The following is a 21,766-nucleotide window of genomic DNA, read 5'->3' on the forward strand; positions in this document are numbered from 1 at the left end:
GTATAAACATTCATAAAATATACTTTTGTTCCTACACAAGGTTAAATAGATAGAAATGTTCTTGCATTTTCCATCTTTTTTTTGAAATAAAATATTCCTCTATCCCTTCCCTTCTGTCTCAAGTTGATATGTATTCTCTTGTATGTTAACTTTAGCAATATAAGTATATAGCCATATGCAAAACAATTTTTAAATAAAAAAACTTGTGTATATTTTACCTCAACAAAAATATAGTAGGGCAAAAAAGAGTTTCGTCTGAAGTCGGCATCTCATCCACAACACTGTTGGGGTCGTGTTCATGGTATTTCAGGTTCCTTGGACCTGTGCATATTTACTGCTAAATCCACTGAGATAATATTGGAGATTTTATCTTATTAAAACAATCATTTTGAACTTTACCTTGAATTATTTAATCTCATGCTTATATTATCCAAGATTTTATTTCCAATTATTTTATTAGTTGAGATACCAACTCTATTTTGTTTACAAATATCAATATCAGAAGTCAAAAATATTTTTATTAAGTATATTACAAACTTGGTGTGTAATGGCCTCAATCTTTCCCTAGGATTATAAAAAGACATTTATTTCCAATTAAATATGAAATTTTTATAATAATCAGACTTATGTAAAAGTTTGGAATAAAAATGACTATACACACAGTAGAAGATTGTGTTGATTATATCAATTCATATAAATGTTAATATTTACAATATTAACATTATTTTTATTACAACTTCACTGACACAATGTTGTTTTAGATCTTTTCTATAATGTGTAATTGTATATGGCAAAAAGAGAGATTAAGAATCTGGACTCTGACATCAGCCTTCCTGGGCAAAATATCAACTCTGCTATACATAGTCGTGAAGACTCCACAGCTATTTCAACTCTCTGGGCTTCAGTTTCTTCATTTATAATATTGAGAAAGAACAATTACTGTCTCATAGAGGTGATTTACATATTTTAAACACCTATTAACTTGCCTGGCACATATTTAGCCCAAAATCAATGTCAGACATATATATTTCTCAAATGCATATTTGATATACTGATATTGCAGACCTCAATTTAAAGCATTTTAAAATAGGTGGTTGTTACATAGTTATGCTTCATGAATCCTCAGAGTTTACTTGGTAAAACTATTTCCAAACCATTTACATGGTTAAGATAACAACAATTTCAAACCAAAACTTCTTAAGTTATTCAAAACCACTATGATGGCAAAGAGATACAATTTTTATAACATGACATTCTCTGTAAATCATGCTTATAAACAAATTGATCTAAATTTGTAATGCTATTCTGTGGTCTGAAAATAAAATGAACCCTGTCAGAATTGACTTAAAATATTCCACATTTGATGTTTCCCTGAGATCAAGTAGAGAAGAATCATTAATCAATATTGCATTTTATGTTTACCTCATACATTTATGAATTCTAATCTTAAACACCAAATAAAGAAGTCATATCAATTTCAGAATTCTTTGTCTATTTTCACACACAACACAATATGTTATTTTAGGAGTCAATACAGACATGTCAGAACAATAAAGTGTGCAAATGGTTCATCACTGAACTTTACAGTCTATCACCCGCGTGTTTTGATCCCCAAATCAGACGGACCTCTGTTTCCTTTGCTTGTTGCTAAGTCATATTCTGCCCCTATGGGATTGAAGAATCTAATGACCTAACAAATTAAATATAGAGAAAAAAATTAAAAGAAAATAAATAAAAAAGTAAGGGAGGATGATTAATTTAGTCATGACAAATTTTATAATATCCTTTCATATGTGATTTTGTCATTAAGCTAAAATATAAGCAAATAAGTCAGGAATATCATCTTACCTTGCAGATTTTGGTTGGAGAGAGTCTAAGAACAGGTCGTTCTTTCTCGTGCCTAAAGGAGCACATGCCGTGGGCATATATCCTCAGACAGTGCTCCACGTGTAGAAATAAACCACATCAGGCAACGATCAAAATACGGTAGCTATAGGTCTACTCTACTCAGTTTATTTTGCATAGTGATGCCTTTAACATTATTTTATGTACTTCCTTCACATCTCAGATTTTCACTTAGAAAATTTCATTGTGTGCATTATAAAAGCATCTAATTATCTAATATAGTTCCTAGTCCTTATATTAAATAAACAACAGAATTAAGTGACTTTCTGTAAGATCTGACATGTTAGGATTAGCCACACATCTTAAACATTCTATTAAAATGTCTAAATATTCTTCCAGATGTAAAATTCTTCAAATTAAACTATTTTTAAGATTAAATTTATTGGGGTGCCAGTGGTTAATAAAATTAAGATATTTGATAAGTACAAAGTAAGAAACATACCTAACTTAAAAGAAAGGAAAAGATCATTTACGAGAAATGAAGAAACTACTCACTAATTTTTAAATGGTCTCTAATGAGGAAAAGAGATCAGATTTCCTCTCCCCAGTACAGTGGATTAAGATAATTTAAAAGATTGATCTTATCTTCCCAGAAATGGAATAGCTAGAAATCTCATAGATTTAAAAAAAAAAATGTAGTCTTAAATCTCTGTTGTCAATTCTCAGAAACCTGCTAAACATTATAATAAAAAAAACTCTTATGCAAGGCAGTTTGCCTTTCCCTTATATTTTATATACTTTCACATATATTTCCTTATTGGGAACTTAATTTTTTATTGCTCACCAAATACAAGATGAGAGTCGAATGAATAGCAAACGTGGAGGGAAAGTTTAGTGTGTCTGAAGAGAGAGGTACAATAAACTGTAAACCAAACTGGAAACAGAAAGAGAGGTGAAGAGTTAGAACAGAGGAAACATTCCCGGGAAGCAAATCCCTGGAGGATGAGAGGGATGACAGAGACCGTCACTGTCGTCACTGTCGGTGCCGGCCCAGAGTGCGCACTCTGCACAGCGCAGAAAACAAACAATAGGAAGCAGTGGCCTTTAACTACCTTGAGAAAAGCTTAGTGGAATTTCTTTTGGTAAACCTAGCAAAACTCTCTGATAACACAGAAAGGTTCAATTGCTTAAATTTGTTCTAATCTAGAATAGCATCAGAGCTGTTAACTAATCAGAATGTAGCATTTCCATAATGACACTTCATGAGACCCATTTTCTACCTTGCTGCTTCTAAAAATTAAATTACATGCATTTAGCAATTTTCTAAGTGCTATAAAAATATCTGTATTCTCTCATCTTGCTCGTTGAAGTTTTATCTTTCAAACTAGCACTTCCTGCAAGAGTATGAGAGAAAAAAAACTGAGAAAGGCAAAGAACATTCAGAAATAATACTTCATTTTCCTTTAAGATGACTGGCACCAGAGGAAAGGTCTTTTTAGGTTAGTTTAAACTTGTTTTAAATAGTTTTTGTTGTTGTCCTTTAAAAAAATTATAGTAGAGATATTGGTTTGCCTCAAATTCATTGAATAAAAAATTGGGGGGAACTCCCACCATACAGTGCAACAGGAAACTTTATTACTTTTGTGCTTCTACAAGGACTTTAGACCCTTACTTTGGAAGCTTTGTGCCCTCAGACTTTCTAGATGTATAATCCTGAAGGTCTCCAGTAGAATGTCTGACTTTAGTTTAATGCTATTGAAAGTGCTGCTACTCAACAAGTTAAGATGCCTGTGGAAGAATCACGTTAAAGGCACTGCTTCCTTCCTTAAGAAGGTAGAGTAGTCTCCCTCAGTCATGGTTTTCTTTTCTGTGGTTTTAGCTATCCTTGGTCAACCTTGGTTTAAAAATATTAAAATTTTTATAATATTACAAATAGGTAGTTACAGAATAGCCATGGGGATGTAAAGTACAGTACAGGAAATGGAGTAGCCAAAGAACTTATACACATGACCCATGGACATGAGCAATGGTATAGGGATTGCCCAAGGGAGTGGGCATGCTGCGTAGAGAAGGGCCAATGGGGAAAAATCGGGACAGTGGTAATAGCGTAGTCAGTAAAATATAATTAAAATAAAAATGTTAAATTGAAAATTCATAAGTTTTAAGCTTCACACCCTTCTGCCATGTCCTATCTGTCCTCCGCTCCCTTCGTTCAGCTTATCCACCCCATATAGGTTACCCGCCTATTCATCACCTAGTAGCTGTCTCAGTTACAGTAGCTGTCACATCGGCTGTTGTGGTATCACAGTGCTTGTATTCAAGTAGCCCTTATTTTATTTCATAATGGTCCCAAAGTTCAACAGTAGTGATGCTGGTAATTTGGAGATAACAAAGAGAAATTAAAGGACTTCGTTTAATTGAAAAGGTACACATGGGAGAAAAACATAACATAATATATAGGGTTTGGTACTATATACAGTTTCAGATCTAGTAGGGGTTCTCAAATGTATCCCACATGGATAAGGGAGAACTGCTATATTGTGCCAAATGAAGGTTAGCTAAACTAACACATTTGACTTGTAAAACAGTTGGTTACATGTTTAATTTATTTGCCATTTTTAAAGCTTTATGGGCATTTTATTACAAATAAATTTATCTTGACCTTATAGTATTTATCAGTTAATTTTATCTGAAAGAAGAAAATAAAGTTCACAGTCAATTAAACACAAAATAGCATAATAATAAGTAATGAAAATCTTTAGCACCAACAGTTCTTTATTTTAATTCTATGCTCTTGATAACTTACTCTTTGTCTAAACAATGTATTTTATTTCTCATCTGTTATATTTGGAAAACTGTGTATTTGACAATTTCTGTGTTTTTAAAAATGTTATCTTATTTGAAAGTATGTGACCGTGTTTGTATACATAGCCAACATACCATGTAATATAGATTTTATTTCCTGCTCGTGACTAAATAAGTGTGAAAAACCTTGTATCAAATGGACATCAGATGAGAAAGAAAACATACTGAAAAGTTACAGTGACCCCAATTCTATGCCAAACTCATTTTAAAACCTCTTTTGAATACTTTCTTTGCTCTACGTTGTGCACAATGAAATAACTAAGGGAACATTACAATCATGTTTATATAAAAACCTAAATCAAACATCCCATTTGCAAAAAAGTAAATATATGTGTTCATATATATACTTGTATGCATGTATATATATATAGTCATACATCAGAATTAGAATTGTTTCAATAATTGTTTTATACACTTTTAAAAATTTTATCTTACAGATAAGATGTCATTAACAATTTGATATAAAACAGTAAAAATCTTTCTAGTGAGCAATCAGCAGTATGACTTTAAAACAAATTTTAATACATGATAATTACATGGAAATTTGACCTATACTTACCTTTCTTCTTAATCACAGGTTTGAATCTTACAGATTATTCATCACAATCAAGAGAAAGGACATTTGAAGTTATTTCCCCTAGACAATGGTCTATATGCTGACTATATATGCGCTCCCTCTTTTCCCACACGTGTGGCAGGTTAGCTTCGTGCTTTAAAAAGCTTATTGATTTCTGCTGCGTAGAATTCCATTGTGTAAATGTACCATAATTTTTTGATCCACTCATTTGCTGATGGGCACTTAGGCTGCTTCCAGTACTTGGCTATTGTAAGTTGTGCTGCTATGAACATTGGGGTGCATAGGTTCTTTTGGATTGGTGTTTCAGGGTTCTTAGGGTATAATCCCAGCAGTGGAAGGGAGTGGGGAGGGGATAGTGGAGAGAGGGGTCTATAGGAGCCACTATAAAGGACACAAGGACAAAATCAAGGGGGAGGGTAGAGGTGGGGGAGGGAGGTGGGACTGGCTGGGGTGGGGTGGAGGGATGGGGAGAAAATACAGTCAATTGTAACTGAATAAAAATTAATTGATTAATTAATTAATTTAAAAGGCTTATTGATTTCATACTCTGATGCAATATCAGAAATTAACAAGGAATTAAATACATATTAAACATAGAAAATATGTATGCTTACAAATTTTTATAAAGGGGAAGTACTGGATTTGGGAATTTATTAAAAGTCTAGCTCACTGCTGTCCAAAAAAATGTACTGTCAAATCCAAATCTACTTTTGAAATATCTAGTAGTTACTTCAAAAACCATATAGAAAATGTGAAATTATTTTGATAATATATCTTATGTTACTGAATATATACAAGATATCACTTGTTTATATAACCAATATTTTAAAGCAACTTTGTGTTATTTTTCTCTAAAATTCTTAAAATTCTGTGTCTATTTTACACTTACAGCATAACTCAATTTTGATGATATTTCCATTAAAAAATTAACTTTACTTTACATGTAATAAAATTTAGAGTAAAACAAGATTCACATACAGTTCCTCCAAATTAAACTTTTCCCATGAGAAATAAAAATCTGTATTTGAATTTTAAGCAATTACAATGAAATAATATTAAAAGTGTGTTCCTCAGTTTCACTGACCACATTACAAATCTCAGTAGCTGTAGGTATCTGGCGGCTAACTTATTACCATATACAAGCTTTTTTATCTTACAAATATTTTCAGACAACTATTTGCTATCATAGGAAGACACTGAGAATAAAGAGTATACTGTATTTTGCAATTGACTGAAACAGGCAAGAAAATAACCTAGTACAGTATACTGTGGAAGTGTCTAAGATAAAGATATCCATTGGGCACTACGGGAGAATATGAAATGAGATTAGCAGAGGTGGTATTAAAAGTGTAATGACAGAGGAGTGATACCAGATAAAGGCTGACTGGGAAGTTATAGGCCTCCATCCTCCAATGGAAGCATTAAATAACCAATTAGAAACTGGCTAACATAACTGTATAGGAGCTCTGGAAATCAAACAGTTAACTCAACCAAGTAAATGTCCAATGCAGGAAAAGCTACACTTAAAACAATAGGAAGTTTTGTTGTGATTGTATTAACATTTTCCCAGCCTCTCTCTAGTGTGGCATGGTGCATTTAGGGGAATTCAGTGACCCAACCTCAGTGTTATTATTTAATGAGTACTGAGCTATTTACAACAGCCCCGGAGATTGGTTGCACAACCATGTGAATGTACTTAATGCTATTGAACTATCCACCTCAAATGGTTAAAAATCAAAATATAATAATAGAGATGATCTCATAAAAAGTGAATCCCAGATTTTAAAAAGTGAAAAACTTTACCAATTCAACCAATTGTTTAGTATATGACAAAAAGTAACTTTTTAATATATTATTATCTGTCAACACTCAGAAAATTATTTCAACATTGTGTCCTTATTTCCTAGACATTAAGCAAGCTTAAATTAAACGTAAGATTGTTGTTTGACTTTGTATCTCAATGTGTGTGCTGGGGAAGGGAGCTGGGAAGGTAGGGGTGGGCAGAAACTTGACCTTCACTCTCCACATACTAACGTTTTCACAGTGAGGTTTTCAGTAAATCATTGTCGGATGTAATGCATGTTCAGAATAAATATAAGTTATGTGATTTATATATAAAACTTATTGGTATTTCTGATTTATTTTTGGATGCTCCTTTATCTCTCTCCCTCAACTTCTCCCTTTCTCCCTTTCTCTCTCTTTCTCTGTCTCTGTCCCTCCCTGTCCCTCCCAACCTTTCTTCACCTTCTTCACTGCCTCCTTCCTTTCTCTTTCCCTCTTCCTCTCTTGCTATAACTTTTGTCATTGCAGAGTAGAAAACTTTGCAATGCTTATCTGTTGTGCAAAGTTAACATAACCTCATGGTTATAAATCTTAAATAACTAATACATGAATGTGAATAGAAGCACAATTATGCAACAAATAATTTTAATTGTTTTCCCTTGTAACAGTAATGTGCCAGTAGGAAAGAGACCTGTGTTTGATTTTAAATAAAAATGGATGATAATGAAGTTTTATTTGTTATATTACCCCCTAACTCTCTCCTATTGTTATTGCAGAAATATGCCAGCTTTTCCTAGATAGTAGGTAGCTACTAATGTAGTTTCAGTAGAATATGGTGTATGATGACTTCCAGCATAAAGTTTCATATTATGTTGCTTGTTCTCTCACAGTGAGTTAGGAATGTGAAATGCTTCAAGAAAATCGAACCTAGATTAGCATTTCAGGCTTCAAGTGATACTTAGTTTTTCTTTTCACATAGCATGTACAAATATGCTTCCCTTCCATTTCTCTTCATTTCTTATTTCCCTATTAAGGTTTATCTTTTTGCTTTGTTGATATGCCCTTTTGCTTCTGAACTTAAATTGATAGACAAAAATATTTTTTCACCTTCTTACTCTGTGTACATCATGCTTCTAAAATTACTTATAACTCAAGCAGCATGAAGAAAAATGACATTTTTAGTGAGGAAGAAAAATAGATTTCAGATTAACTCCAAGATACCAATGTGAATTAAATGAAAATTGAAAGAGCTAGATTCTCTTCACATGAATAGCTATTTTCTTACAGAATAAATACAGGGTTGCTTGAGTGGAAAAATCACTGATTGGCAAAAGACAGGAGAAAGGCTGTCCTATTTTACATATAAATTAAACTGCTTTTTTAAAAAAATGGGCATTAAAGTCATAGAAATAATTTGAACTCTTAGAAAGATATCCCTGTCCCCTCTACCGCCCCCAAAATACAATCTAATTACTGAGTGTATTTTTTAATACTTTTGTGGAAAAATTTAAAAATATATTTAAGCCTTAATTTTTATGCAAAAATAAGCAATATCTAGAGTATAAAGTTTTATCTTCAAAAACAGAATAATTTTTTAAATGTCAGCAATATAATTATTTTAATACTTCCACTCTCCAAATTACATAAAATTTAATATATGAATAAGAAGTGTTCAATCAGAACTTTCCGTATTGGAGAAAATATTTTAAATATTTATTGACATAAAATAACACCTAAAGATATTATATGTAGTCAAACATCTGTACAATTACTCAACATACAAGCTAATTGGTAATTCTCAAATAGATATTTTATTTAAATATATGTAATTAAGACCTCCAATTTTGATAGTTATACCCCATGTTTTTAAAAAATATGAAATATTGTCATTTATTACTGTAAAAAAATGAAGCCTTTCTGAGATTTAGTAGCTATGTTTTATTAATTTAACCTTAAACATATTTTTAATAAGAAGCCTATGGATGCTTACATTTATTTTAATTAAAATTTCCCCAAGTAAAATGTTTAGGAAGATCATGAGTTTTAAAGTTGGTATTTTTCAGAAAGAATATTTCTTTGGCATATTAATTAAATTAAGTGTTGTCTTTTGTAATTACTACTGATGAATGATATCAGTTTAAGTAGGTATAAAGGTGATAGATTGATAGATGTAGAGATAGAAATATATATTATGGGACCATCTTTCTATCAAAATATAGCTATATGCTACTCCTTTAATCATTAATTATTCTTTTCAAACGCTTAATGTCATAATGAATTGGAAAAGCAAAACACTTATTCCAAAGCATGGCACTGAAACTATCAGTTGAATTTGGTAGACTACAGAGCAGTAATTGGTTATATACATTATGATTTCCAGTCAAAACAATGTTACCTGAAGTCCTTCATGCCAGCTCATTTTTTCTCTCACCCTGTCAGGGAGGTTAGGGCACACACGTGAAATATAATACTAATGAATTATTTTGTCCCAGTTTTTGATGTCTTCTCATCCCTAAGGGTATATTTCATAGAGAAGATGGTTTTAAATTTAAAGTTTGATTTATCATATTTTCCTCATCATGGGTTACGCTTCTTACGTTGTATCTAAAAGCTAGCCAAAATTAAGGTCATGCAGTTTGTTCTCCTCTGTTTTTCCCTAAAATTTATAGTTATACAGTTTAGGTTGATGTCTATGACTTATTTTTGAGATTGATGTTTTATAAAATATAAGGTGTGTGTTCTAGTTACCATATAATTTTAATTTTATTTTATTATTTGTTCTTTATGTTATGTTTTGCATGTAGATGTCCAGCTGTGCCAGCAGCACCATATGTGAAGAAACCATCACCTTTTTACATTGGATTGATTCCCACCTTGTCAAAAATCGGTTGATTACATTTGTGCAGATATATTTCTGCCCTCTCTATTCTTACTATTATATCTATTTTAATACCATATTGTTTATTACTGTCATTTTATATAGCAATTCTTCAAATTGGGTAGTATGATTCACATGACTTTGCTATTTTTTAAAGATTGTTTGGTTATTGTCATACCTTTGCATTTTCATATAAATTTTAGAATTAGCCTATTGATATTAACAAAAAGCTACTTTCAATTTCTATTGGAATTGTGTTGAGTTTATAGATTAAATTTGAGATAATTGAACTACTGACAATACGGAGTCTTCCAATTTATATATGCAGCATAACACCTCACTTATTTGTATATGTTTTTATTTTCTATCAGGGTTTTGTAGCTCTTTCCATCACATTCTGAATAAATTTTCATATACTTATACCCAAATACTTTATTTTTGTTTTATGGAACATGGTTTTGGAATCCAATTGTTTAGTGCTAGATTATTGGACTTTTTATATCACCATGTATTCTGCATTATACTGAAGTCATTTATGAGTTCTAACAGGTATCTGTGTGTTTTGATTTTGGGGGATTTTCTACACAATCATAGCATTTGTGAATATGGCCAGTTTTATTCTTTCCTTGCTAATTTGTATACCTCTTTTTTATTTTCTTTCCTATTGCATTCATCATTACATGCAGTACACTGTTAAGTAGAAGAGGTAAAAGGAAATCTCTTTATCATATTTTACTACTGTTTTTCTTCATCCACTCTCCACCTTAGTGGCAAGTCAACTCTGGATAGAGAAACCAAAAACGTGGGATATAGTTTCACCGCTGGGAAAACAAAGGGAAGACTCCTGATTATCACTTGTTCAACTGTTAGAATGAAAATAAACAAAGTCTTACCTATATAATAAAGGTGTTCATTTCAAATGCAAGGCCAGAGGCACTTTGCATAAAATGCTATAAAAATAATGATAGCATAGTATTTCAAAAAGAAAGTGACTAATTTTTAGCAATGAACCCAAAGACAAGGGATGTTTTGATTTAACTGATAAAGAATTCAAAATAGCCATCATGAAAAAAAATAATGAGCTTCAAGAAAACTCAGAAAAGCAATATATTTCCTCGGGAATAAAATTAACAGAAGAAGTAATTTACCAAAATGTTAAAATTAAAGAAAAACCTAAATCAAAATTCTGGAGCTGAAGAAATTAATAAATGAGATGAAGAATACATTAGAGAGCATTCAAAAGAGTGCTTATTCACTCTTTCATTTGATCTGCTGATCATGGTAACCACAAAGCAAAAAAGTCTAGAGCAAATATGCCAAATATAAAAAAGGAAACACTGAGCACAGCCCCTTGGAAAGCCACCAACTAGTAAGGGTAGACAGAATCAGAAAAATAAAAAATGGTGAGACAAAACAACTAGAGAAAAAAATGGTCAAACGGCAGCAGTAAATCCTTACATATCAATCATCCTAAATATAAATAGATATAACTCACCAATCAAAAGGGCCAGAGTGGCTGGATGGATTAAAAAACAAAATGTATGTAATGTCTAGAGGAGAATCATTTCAGTTCAAAAACCTACATAAGCCAAAGTAAAAGAATGGAAGAGTGTGAGCATAACCATACATATATCAGACAAAATAGACTTTACTCTAAAAATGCGAACAAGAGACAAAGAATGTGATTATATAATGATAAAGAAGTCATTACTTCAAGAATAAATAGCAATCATAACTCTCTATGCTCCCAACACCCAAGTACCAAAGTGTATTAGGCAAATGCTAACAGATCTTGTGGGAGAAATAGACTATGTTACAATAACAGTAGGGAACTTTAATACCTCACCATCAGCAATGGATAGCTCTATTCAGAGAGAAAATCAAAAAGATAAACTGTAATTGAACCACACTTTATAACAAATAAAAACAGATCTATAGAACACTTCAGCCAAAAGCAGCAAAATAGACTGTTCTCAGGTTCACATGAAACATTCTGCAGGAAAGATCAAGTGATAGACACTGAACAGTCTCAGCGAATATAAGATTTAAATTATATCAGCTATCTTTCTAAGCCCAATGTTATGAAACTAGAAATCAACAAGAGAAGAGTGATAAAACCTACAATTTCTGAAAACTATACAACACATTTATGAATAAACAATGGGTCAAAGAAGAAATCAAAGGGGAATAACAAATTCTCTCAAAACAAATAAAAGTGGAAATATAATATAGCAAGTCTTGTGGGATACAATAAAATCAGTTCTGAAAATAAAGTTTACAGCAATAAACACATATAGTAAGAAGTTAGAAAATCTCATATAAGCAACCTAACTTACACCTCAAGACACTGGAAGGTTAAAGAATGAAGCTCAAAGTTAACGGAAGGAAGGAAATAAGAAAGATCAGAGGAGAAATAAAATAGAGAACAGAAAAATGATAGAAAGAATCAACAAAACTAATAGCTGGCCCTGCAAAAAATAAACAAGTTGAAAAATCTTTGACTAGACTAAGAAAAAACAAGAGGCTCAAAAAAATTAAATTAAAAATGAAAGAGAAGACATTACAACTGATACTACAGGAATGCATAGAATCATAAATGACTACTATGAACAACAAATTACTTAACCTAGAAGCAGTAGACACATTTCTAGAAGCACACAACGTACCAAGACTGAATAGATCATCTGAACAGACCAACAAGTAAAGAGACTGAATCAGTAATCAAAAAACTCCCAACATAGTAATTCCAGGACCAGATAGATGGCTTCACGAGAGAATTCTACTGACTTTCAAAAAGAAGGAACAAATGCTCCTCAAACTCTCCCAAAATATTGAGGAAAAGGAAACACTTCCAACATCATTCTACAAAGTCAACTTTACTTCAATATTAAAACCAGATAAGAGACCACAGGAAAAATACAAAATAAAACAAAAACTAAAGACCAAAATCCCTGACAAATATAGATGTAAAAATTCTCAAAAAAATATTATCAAATGGAATTGAAGAATACATTAAAATGATTATATTACCACCAAGTAGAATTTATCTTTGGGATACAAGGATGGTTTGATATACACAAAATCAATAAATGTAATAGATCACATCAAAAGTAAAGATAAACATCACGTGATTATATTAAGAGACACAGAAAAAGCATTGGGCAATATACAATATTCTTCCATGACAAAACCCCTTCACAGATTTGGTATAGAGGAGACACACCTCAGCATAACAAAGATACATATGACAAACCCACAGGTAACATTGTATTCAATAGAGAAAAAATTAATGTATCTTCTCTAAGATCAAGAACAAGACAAGTATATCCACTCTTACCACAGCTATTCAATACAGTACTAAAAGTCCTGGCTAGAATACTGAGCCAAGACAAAGAAATAAAATGCATCCAGATAACAAAGGAAGAAGTAAAATCATTGTTTGCTGATGACCAGATCTTATACATAGAAAATCCCAGAGTCAGTAAAAGAACAGTTGAAATTAATCAATTATTTCATTAAAGTGAGCAGATATGAGATCAACATTCAGAAATCACCTGCATTTCTTTACACTGATGATGAGGTATCTGAAAAAGAAATAAAGCAACTACCCCATTCACAAGGGTGTCAAAAACAATAAAATGCTTAGGCATGAATTTAAATAAGAAAGTGGAAGATCTGTACAACAAAAACTATGATGATTTTCTTTTAAATTTAATTTTAATTATTTTACCTTATGTCTTTGTTTTCACTTCTTCATTCTTTTTCCCCCCATCACAGTTTAAATTCAGTATTATTTTGTATTAGTTTCATGTATACAACGCAGTACTTAGACTATCATACACTTTACAAAGGGTTCCCCCCAATGTTTCCAGTAGCCACCTGGCACTTTACATGGTTATCACAATATTATTGACTCTATTTCCTATGCTGCATTTTATATCCCCATAAGTATTTTGTAACTACGAATCTGTACTTCTGGATCCCTTCACAATTTTTCACCCAGTCCCCCGACCCCATTGCCCTCTGACACCATCAGTCTGTTCTCTGTATCTATGAGTCTGTTTCTGTTTTGTTTGTTTATATCATTCTTTACGTTCCACATATAAGTGAAATTATATGGTATTTGTCTTTCTCTGACTGGCTTACTTAGCATAATGCCCTCTAGGTCTATCCATGTTGTCACAAATGGTAAGATTACACTCTATTTTAAGGCCAAGTAATTTTCTTTTTTATCACTCATCTAATCATGAAGTACTAGATTGGTTGCCTATCTTGGCTATTGTAAATAAGTCTGCAGTGAACGTAGGGGGGCAAGTATTCTTCTGAATTAGTATTTTGGGTTTCTTTGTATATATATCTGGAAGTGGAATCACTAGGTCATAAGGCAGATCCATTTTTAATTTTGTGAGGAATCCCCATACTGTTCTCTGTAGGGTCTGCACCCGTCTGCGTTCCCACCAACAGTGCATGAGGGTTTCCTTTCCTCCACATCCTCGCCAACACTTGTTGTTTGTTGACTTGTTCACGATGGCCACTCTGAAATCATGAGGTGGCATCTCATTGTGGTTTTAATTTGCATTTCTCTGATGATTAGTGACATTGTGCACCTTTTTATCAGTGTATGTCCTCTTTGAAGAAGTGTCTGTTCATGTCCCTTCCTCATTTTTAATTGGATTCTCTTTTTTTTGGGGGGGGGGGTGGTGGTGTTAGGTTTTATGAGGTTTTTTACTTTATTTATTTATTTTTAATTGTATATTATTATTTATACTCTTAGAGTTGTCTGAATTTTTCCCTCTTTGCTTCCTCCACCCAGCCCATCCACACTCCCTCAGGGTATCCCACACTGTTTTCTGTGTCCAGGGGTCATCCATATATGTTTTGGCTACTCCCTTCACCACCTTTCCTCCAGGTCCTCCCTCCCTGCTCCCTTCTGACAGACGTCAGTCTGTTTCATGTGTCATGTGGCATAGGCCTCTGATTATATTTAGCTTGTTTATTTTGTTCATCAGATTCTACGTATAAGTACGATCATAAGGTTTTTCTCTGACTGGCTTATTTCACTTAGTATTATAGTCTCCAGGTCCATCCAAGCTATTGCAAAAGGTCAGAGTTCCTTCTTTTTTAGTGCCATGTAGTATTCCATTGTGTAAGTGAACCACAGCTTTTTTATTCACTCATCTACTGATGGGCACTTTGGTTGTTTCCAGACGTGGCTATTATAAATAACACTGCTATGAACATAGGAGTGCATATATACATTTGAATCGGTGCTTCGGGACTCTTAAGATATAATCCCAGAAATGGAATCACTGGGTCAAAAAAGGCAGCAAATTAAAACCTTCTGCACAGCTAAAGAAAACACCATCAGAATGAAAAGGGAACTGACCATATGGGAGAACATATTTGCCAATGATACATCTGATAAGGATTTAATTTCCAAAATAGATAAAGAACTTATACAACTCTATACAAGGAAGACGACAATCCAATTTAAAAAAGGACAAAAGACCTAGACACTTCTCCAAGGAGAAAATACAGATGGTCCATAGACATATGAAATAATGCTCAACATCACTAATCATCAGAGATGCAAATTAAAACCACAATGAGATATTACCTTATATCTGCCAGAATGGCAACCATCAATAAATCAACAAACAAGTGCTGGCGAGGATGTGGAGATAAGGGAACCCTAGTGCACTGTTGGTGGGAATGCAGATGGAGCAGCCACTGTGGAAAAGAGTACAGAGTTTCTTCAAAAAATTAAAAATGGAACTGCCTTTTGACTCAGAGATTCTATTTCTAGGCTTTATGATTTTTTTAAAGAAATTTTGGGTATTAACGCTTTATCAGATGTAACATTGGTGAATAAGTTCTCCCATTTGATGGATTATCTTTTCACTTTTGTAGATGGTTTCCTTAACTGTGTAAAACTTATTAGTTTGATGTAGTCCCATTTTTTCAATTTTTTGCTTTTGTTTCCCTTGTCCAAAGAGATGTATTAGGAAAAAACTATTACTAAAATAAATGTTCAAGATTTTATTGCCTATTTTTTAGGCTTTTTATGGTTTTGAGTCTTACATTTCAGTCTTTAATGCATTTTAAGTTTATTTTTGTATATAGTATAAGAAGGTGGCTAGTTTCATTTTTTGCAAGTATCTGTGCAATTTTCCAGCACTGTTTATTGAATAGACTGTCTTTATCCCATTGTGTATTCTCACATGCCTTGTCAAATATTAATTGACCATTACATGTGGGTTAATTTCTGGACTATCTGTTCTGTTCCATTGATCTTTATGTCTGTTTTTATACAAGTGCCATGCTGTTTTGATTACTATATCCTTGTAGTATAGTTTGATAACAGGTAGTGTGATTTCTCCAAAGTTGTTCTTCTATTTTTGAGATTTCTGTGGTTATTTGAGTTATTTTGTGGTTCCATATAACTTTTTGCATTATTTGCTTTACTTCTGTGAAATACAACATTAGTATTTTAATAGGAATTGTGTGGAACCTACAGATTGCTTTTGTACTATGGACATTTGTACTATGGACTGATTTTTCCTATCCATGAACATGGTATATTCTTCCATTTATTTGTATCTTTTTCAATTTCTTTCATTAGTTTCTTAAAAGTTTCCAAGTATGGTTCTTTTACATCTGTGGTTAAATTTATTTTTAGGTACTATTTGGTGCCACTATAAATGGGATTATTTTCTTACTTTCCTTTTCTGATAATTCATTATTGGTATATTAAAATGCAACTGGTTTCTGGATATTTATTTTGTATCCTGATACTTTATTAAACTTATGAATTTTAGTAAAAACTACGATGATTTTTCATTGGGAAGCATAAGCTATGTATGTATTTTTAAAGACTTTTTATTCAATACCATCACTGATTTTCCCTGTTTATTCACCCTCTAAACATTTTAATATAAAAAAGAAGATGTAGGAAATTTAATATAGAACACATGAAAAATATAAATATCTAGAGGAAAATAAATCCTTATCTAATGGACTTTCAGATATGTTCCTTTTTCATATTTGGTTAATTTATTCACTTTCTGACCTAAGGAGAGATGAGTTACATATTTCCCGTGATTCCCACAGGCACTGTAAGCCAGAGGGCTGGCTATCCCACAATGATTATTAATCTCCATGGAAGCTGCAGTATGAAAGTCATTTTTTAAATAATAATTTCAAGTCTCTTTTATTTATTTATTTATTTTAATCATGTTTCATAAGCACCAGTTTTATTAGGTATATGAGGGAATATACTTCCGTAATTCAGAACAAGTTCACTTTCCAACGTTTCACTATTCATGTTGGAAGGCAGGTATGACACTACTGAGCAGGTCAACATCCCTGGAATCCTACCCTCCTGTAAGCCACACATCCTTGTGGAGGAGCTGCATGGAGCGGCCCCCGCACAGACCCATCCTGCGGTGAGACTGCCTGGTGTGGGGCCAAGCACCACATTCTCAGCTGCCCTGGGTGGGGAGAGTGGTGTTTTGTAATCCTTGAACCAATCAGAACCTCCCCCCCACAAATATATCCTTACCCTCAAATCACATTTCACAAATATAAGGGAGGCTCCTTTTTGTATGTTTCCACTGATTCTATTATTAGTTTTTTGTGTGTTTGTTTATTGGTATTCAGGTTTTTTCTCCATCGAATCATCTTCTACCCGCATATGGTTGCTTAAGAGCATCTGATGTGTCACCATCAGACAATCCACAGTTCTTCTCTAGTTGATTTATTCTTAAAGAGTAAAGTTGTAAGAAGCCAATTTACAAAGTTAAAATTTGCCTTTAATTTAAAGGAAAAGTGATATAGTATATCCAGCTAAAAGAAAAACTGCTCTGTATTGTAAAGATATAATCTATGGAGAATTTAGATTGTAAAGTAATGTTTTCATACATCATACTTGAAAATCAACCTGAAGAGGTCTGTTCTTTTCTTTAAATTGAATTTATTGGGGGGGCATTGGTTAATAAAATTACATAGGTTGAAGATGTACAATTCTATAACACATAATCTGTATATTGTATTGTGTGTGTTCACCAGCCCAGTCATGTCCCTTTCCATCACCATTCGTCCCTGCTTCTGTGTCCTCTCTTCTGCGTCCCCTCATTCCCATTTCCCTCTGGTGATGGCCATACTACTGGTCTATGAAGTTTTGTTTTATTTTATTTTTTGCTTAATCCTCTACCTTTTTTACCCAGCCCCTCTACCCCCTCCCTCTGGGAGTTATGAGTCTGTTTATATTTTATTTGTTAGCTTATTTTGTTCATTACCTTTTGTGACAACATGGATGGACCTGGAGTGTATTATGTTAAGTGAAATAGGCCAATCAGAGAAATACAAATGTCATATGATTTCACTTATATGCAAAGAGGTCTGTTCTTCATTATTCACTCATTTATTTGTTCAAAATATTCTGTGTCTACAAGTTTTAGATACTAATCCTCAGGTTTAATTCCCCATCTCAGCCAAAAATTTCAAATATATTATATATTTGTAAAATTCATGTATGTATTGTATGCTAGAGAGATCATTATTCTATCAATGCATACCTTATTAATGCTTACTCACAAAGAGCTATATTTTATCATGCAGTGACACTTTATAGATGCTATCTCTTTTTTATTTTTTACATATTAGGTGTATGTAATAGCCATTCAATAACTTATTTTCATTAAACATAAATGCACATATGTTTATATATCAATTTCAAAATGTAAACTTCACCTTTTTTCTTTTTGAACTAATGACATGTTTTATGTTTTTTAACTAAGTGATGATCCAATGATATTATTCATGTAATTATATTTTTCATAACATTTTTGAATAAATTTCTTGGGCTTTAATGACATCATTAGTAATCCTTATAGTCATAATTTTTATCACATGTAGCTTGTATGTGATGCCTTCATTTAACATAGGTAGCAAAGCTGTTCTTATGGCAAGGACATAGTGTTTTATTAAAAATGTAGAAGGCAAATAATAATGAATAATTAATGACGCTACACTGTAAAAGATTTTAGATACTACAACAGTGCTCGGTTTACCTTGTCGATATCTGATACATCTCTACAGTTGACCAGTATAAATAAAGTGTACATTTGGATTGTTCTTGTGTTTAGAAGATTTTTTATTGTGCTTTCTATATAAACAGTTAAATTCACCATTTTTTAGTATGTCGTTCAATGGCATTGAGTACATTCACGTTGTGTATATTTAGAAGATTTTTTTCATGTTTTATTTTTATATTTAGAAGATTTTAAAGTCAGTTTCATTTGTGGCACCTAAATGCTGACTAAGGTTGGGTACATTTCCCGTCCTCATCAGATTTTTCAGAATATAACACACTGTAACTGAAATAATGCAGCATAACTTTTTTTGCCCTATTGTGTTGAATTATTATACACATGCTCATTCTTTGGTCTTTAGTAAATTATTTTTATTGTGATTACAAATAATTTTTGTTATGTTTTTAAAAGATATTATAAGAAAGCAACAAGCAATATTATCCTCAAAAGCATTATACAATGAAGAAATTTCAGTCATGATTAATTGTATAAGGTTACAGTAACATGGGTGGGAGGGGGGATTGAATGTGGGAGGAGGGGGTAGGTAGGGCAGGGGAGAGTAATGAAGGAGAATTGGGGACAACTGTAATTGAACAACAATAAGTAGTTAAAAAATTAGAAATGAATAATTAAATTTGCAATAGAAGTTTAAGTCAAATTCTAGATATTAGTTTCCTATACCATTTTAAATAGAGGGAATTTTATGTTAAAGACAGTGCTTGAACTTCACAAAAAAAGATTTAGCTTTGCAAACTGGCTACATGCACATTTCAGTAGAGAGTAAGTAAACAATGATGGTATTCTGGGCTGCACAGAACTCATTTCACCCGTGGAAACAAAGCAAGCTCTTGAAAAAGTATAGATAGAATGGATATAGAGAACTGCTTAGCTGTCAAATCATTTAGATAAGATAATATTTATTCCTATGAACAAAAAGCTTATATCCCAGTTGGGTAAACAGCATTTCCAAAGTTAGATAAACTATAGAAACACGTCTATGTTTATTGTTTTTATGATAGCATTTTTTGATGTTTCCTGATTTCAAGTAGCAACATTCAATTTCTTAAAATATCTAAAGCAACCACCAAACAATCAAATAAAGCATCTAAAAGAGGTATCATCAGTTTCTTATTTCTTCACCAACGGTGGACAAAAAAATCTTGGTTTATACAAGTTTATCACCAAATATGTTTTCTATTGCTTATCTCCTCCTAAAGTAATAACTCGCAAGAGCAGGAGATGGGGGATAAAATCTGGTTGAAGCCCTTACTTACAGTACTGAGGTTGGACTGAATTTCACTAACCTCAATATGAGTAACTAATGCAGAAAGCATAGTCCAGAGGACATCCTTTGCTGTTCCTCTGAGCACTTCAGTCAGAGCAGTTTCCACAGTTACTCCTTCAAGGCTAGTCCACTTATGTCAACAAAAAATTGGGGGGCCCACATCTGGCGAAAACAAATATATTACGTATTATTTTGCTCAGGTTTCACCTCTCCCACCTTCACCTCACTGCTTTTATTCACCTGTACACTTGTTACATTTGCTTTAAATTCTAGCCTCTATCCTCAGTTCAAGGTTAGTATCTCCTCCTATACTCTTATCTCCACTCCTTCCTTCTCCTTTAATTCTTTTAAAATTCACTTCAGGTCAGGATTTGTGGCTGGTTTTCGTTGCTGTTTTTGTTGTTATTTTTGAACTCTGCTGCATCCTGAGGGCCTAAGTCTGTATCAGTATCTATATCAGTACATATACCATGGATGTCAGATTCTCTGTATTTTTCCTTTCCCTTCTCTTATACTTTTAATATAAACCTTCCCAGCTTCTTATTACTCTTATTAATCAGTTTCAACTTGTTTTCATGCTTCTCTTGTCCAGTAAAGCCTTTTATCCCCTGATCACCCTCTTCTTGCTCCCTTCATTTTGCTGTAATGTTTAAAATATTATTATTTACCTAATCTCAAATCCAGTGACCTCTTCACAGGCTCCCTTCCTTTTGTTGGCATGAAAAGTTATACAATTTGTTCTTTATTATTATTACTTTTCTAAATCCTTGACCTATAAAACATTACCTCCTGATTCTTCTTCTATCTTTTGCATTGTTCTTTTCTAGCAGCCCCATTGACTTCCATTATCCTCATTGTTAATCAAATATCCCCCAAACTTCTCCCCTAAGTATATTTTATTCTACTTATAATTTTTTTTCTTGGGCAGTTCTATCGGTTTTCAAACCTTCAACTGTTTTAGTGATGGATACTAACTGGGATCTATTGTGCTGAGCCCTGTACTGAGACGGTGTGTTTATCATTTTTTATAAATTTCTTATTATGCCCACACAATCTTACATCAGGAAGCACTGGTGTCAACACTTTAAAGTAAACAATAAATTAATGCCACATGACTATGGAGGAAAAGAGCTAAAAATTACAGTCAGTCAATCTGATCCGAGTCCATCTTAGTCACATGGTTCTATCCCCTTTGCCTTTAAAGTGCCTAGAAATGAAAGCGCCTTAGCTGCAGGCCAAGTGTATCCCATAGGACGTCCCTAATCTTGTAGGAGAGGAGTGTACACAGGTATTTTGGCCCTGTGATATTTTTAGGATAGAGGAATAGAGATCAAGAGACATTTAATGTGTGGAAGTCAGCTTCTAAAATGGCCTTCTTTGGGTGTTATTGGAGACACATTCAGGACTCCCAAAAATGCCAAATAAGGATAAAAGTGTTGAAG

This window comes from Desmodus rotundus, chromosome 10 (assembly GCF_022682495.2).
Source record: "Desmodus rotundus isolate HL8 chromosome 10, HLdesRot8A.1, whole genome shotgun sequence".
Taxonomy (NCBI): domain Eukaryota; kingdom Metazoa; phylum Chordata; class Mammalia; order Chiroptera; family Phyllostomidae; genus Desmodus; species Desmodus rotundus.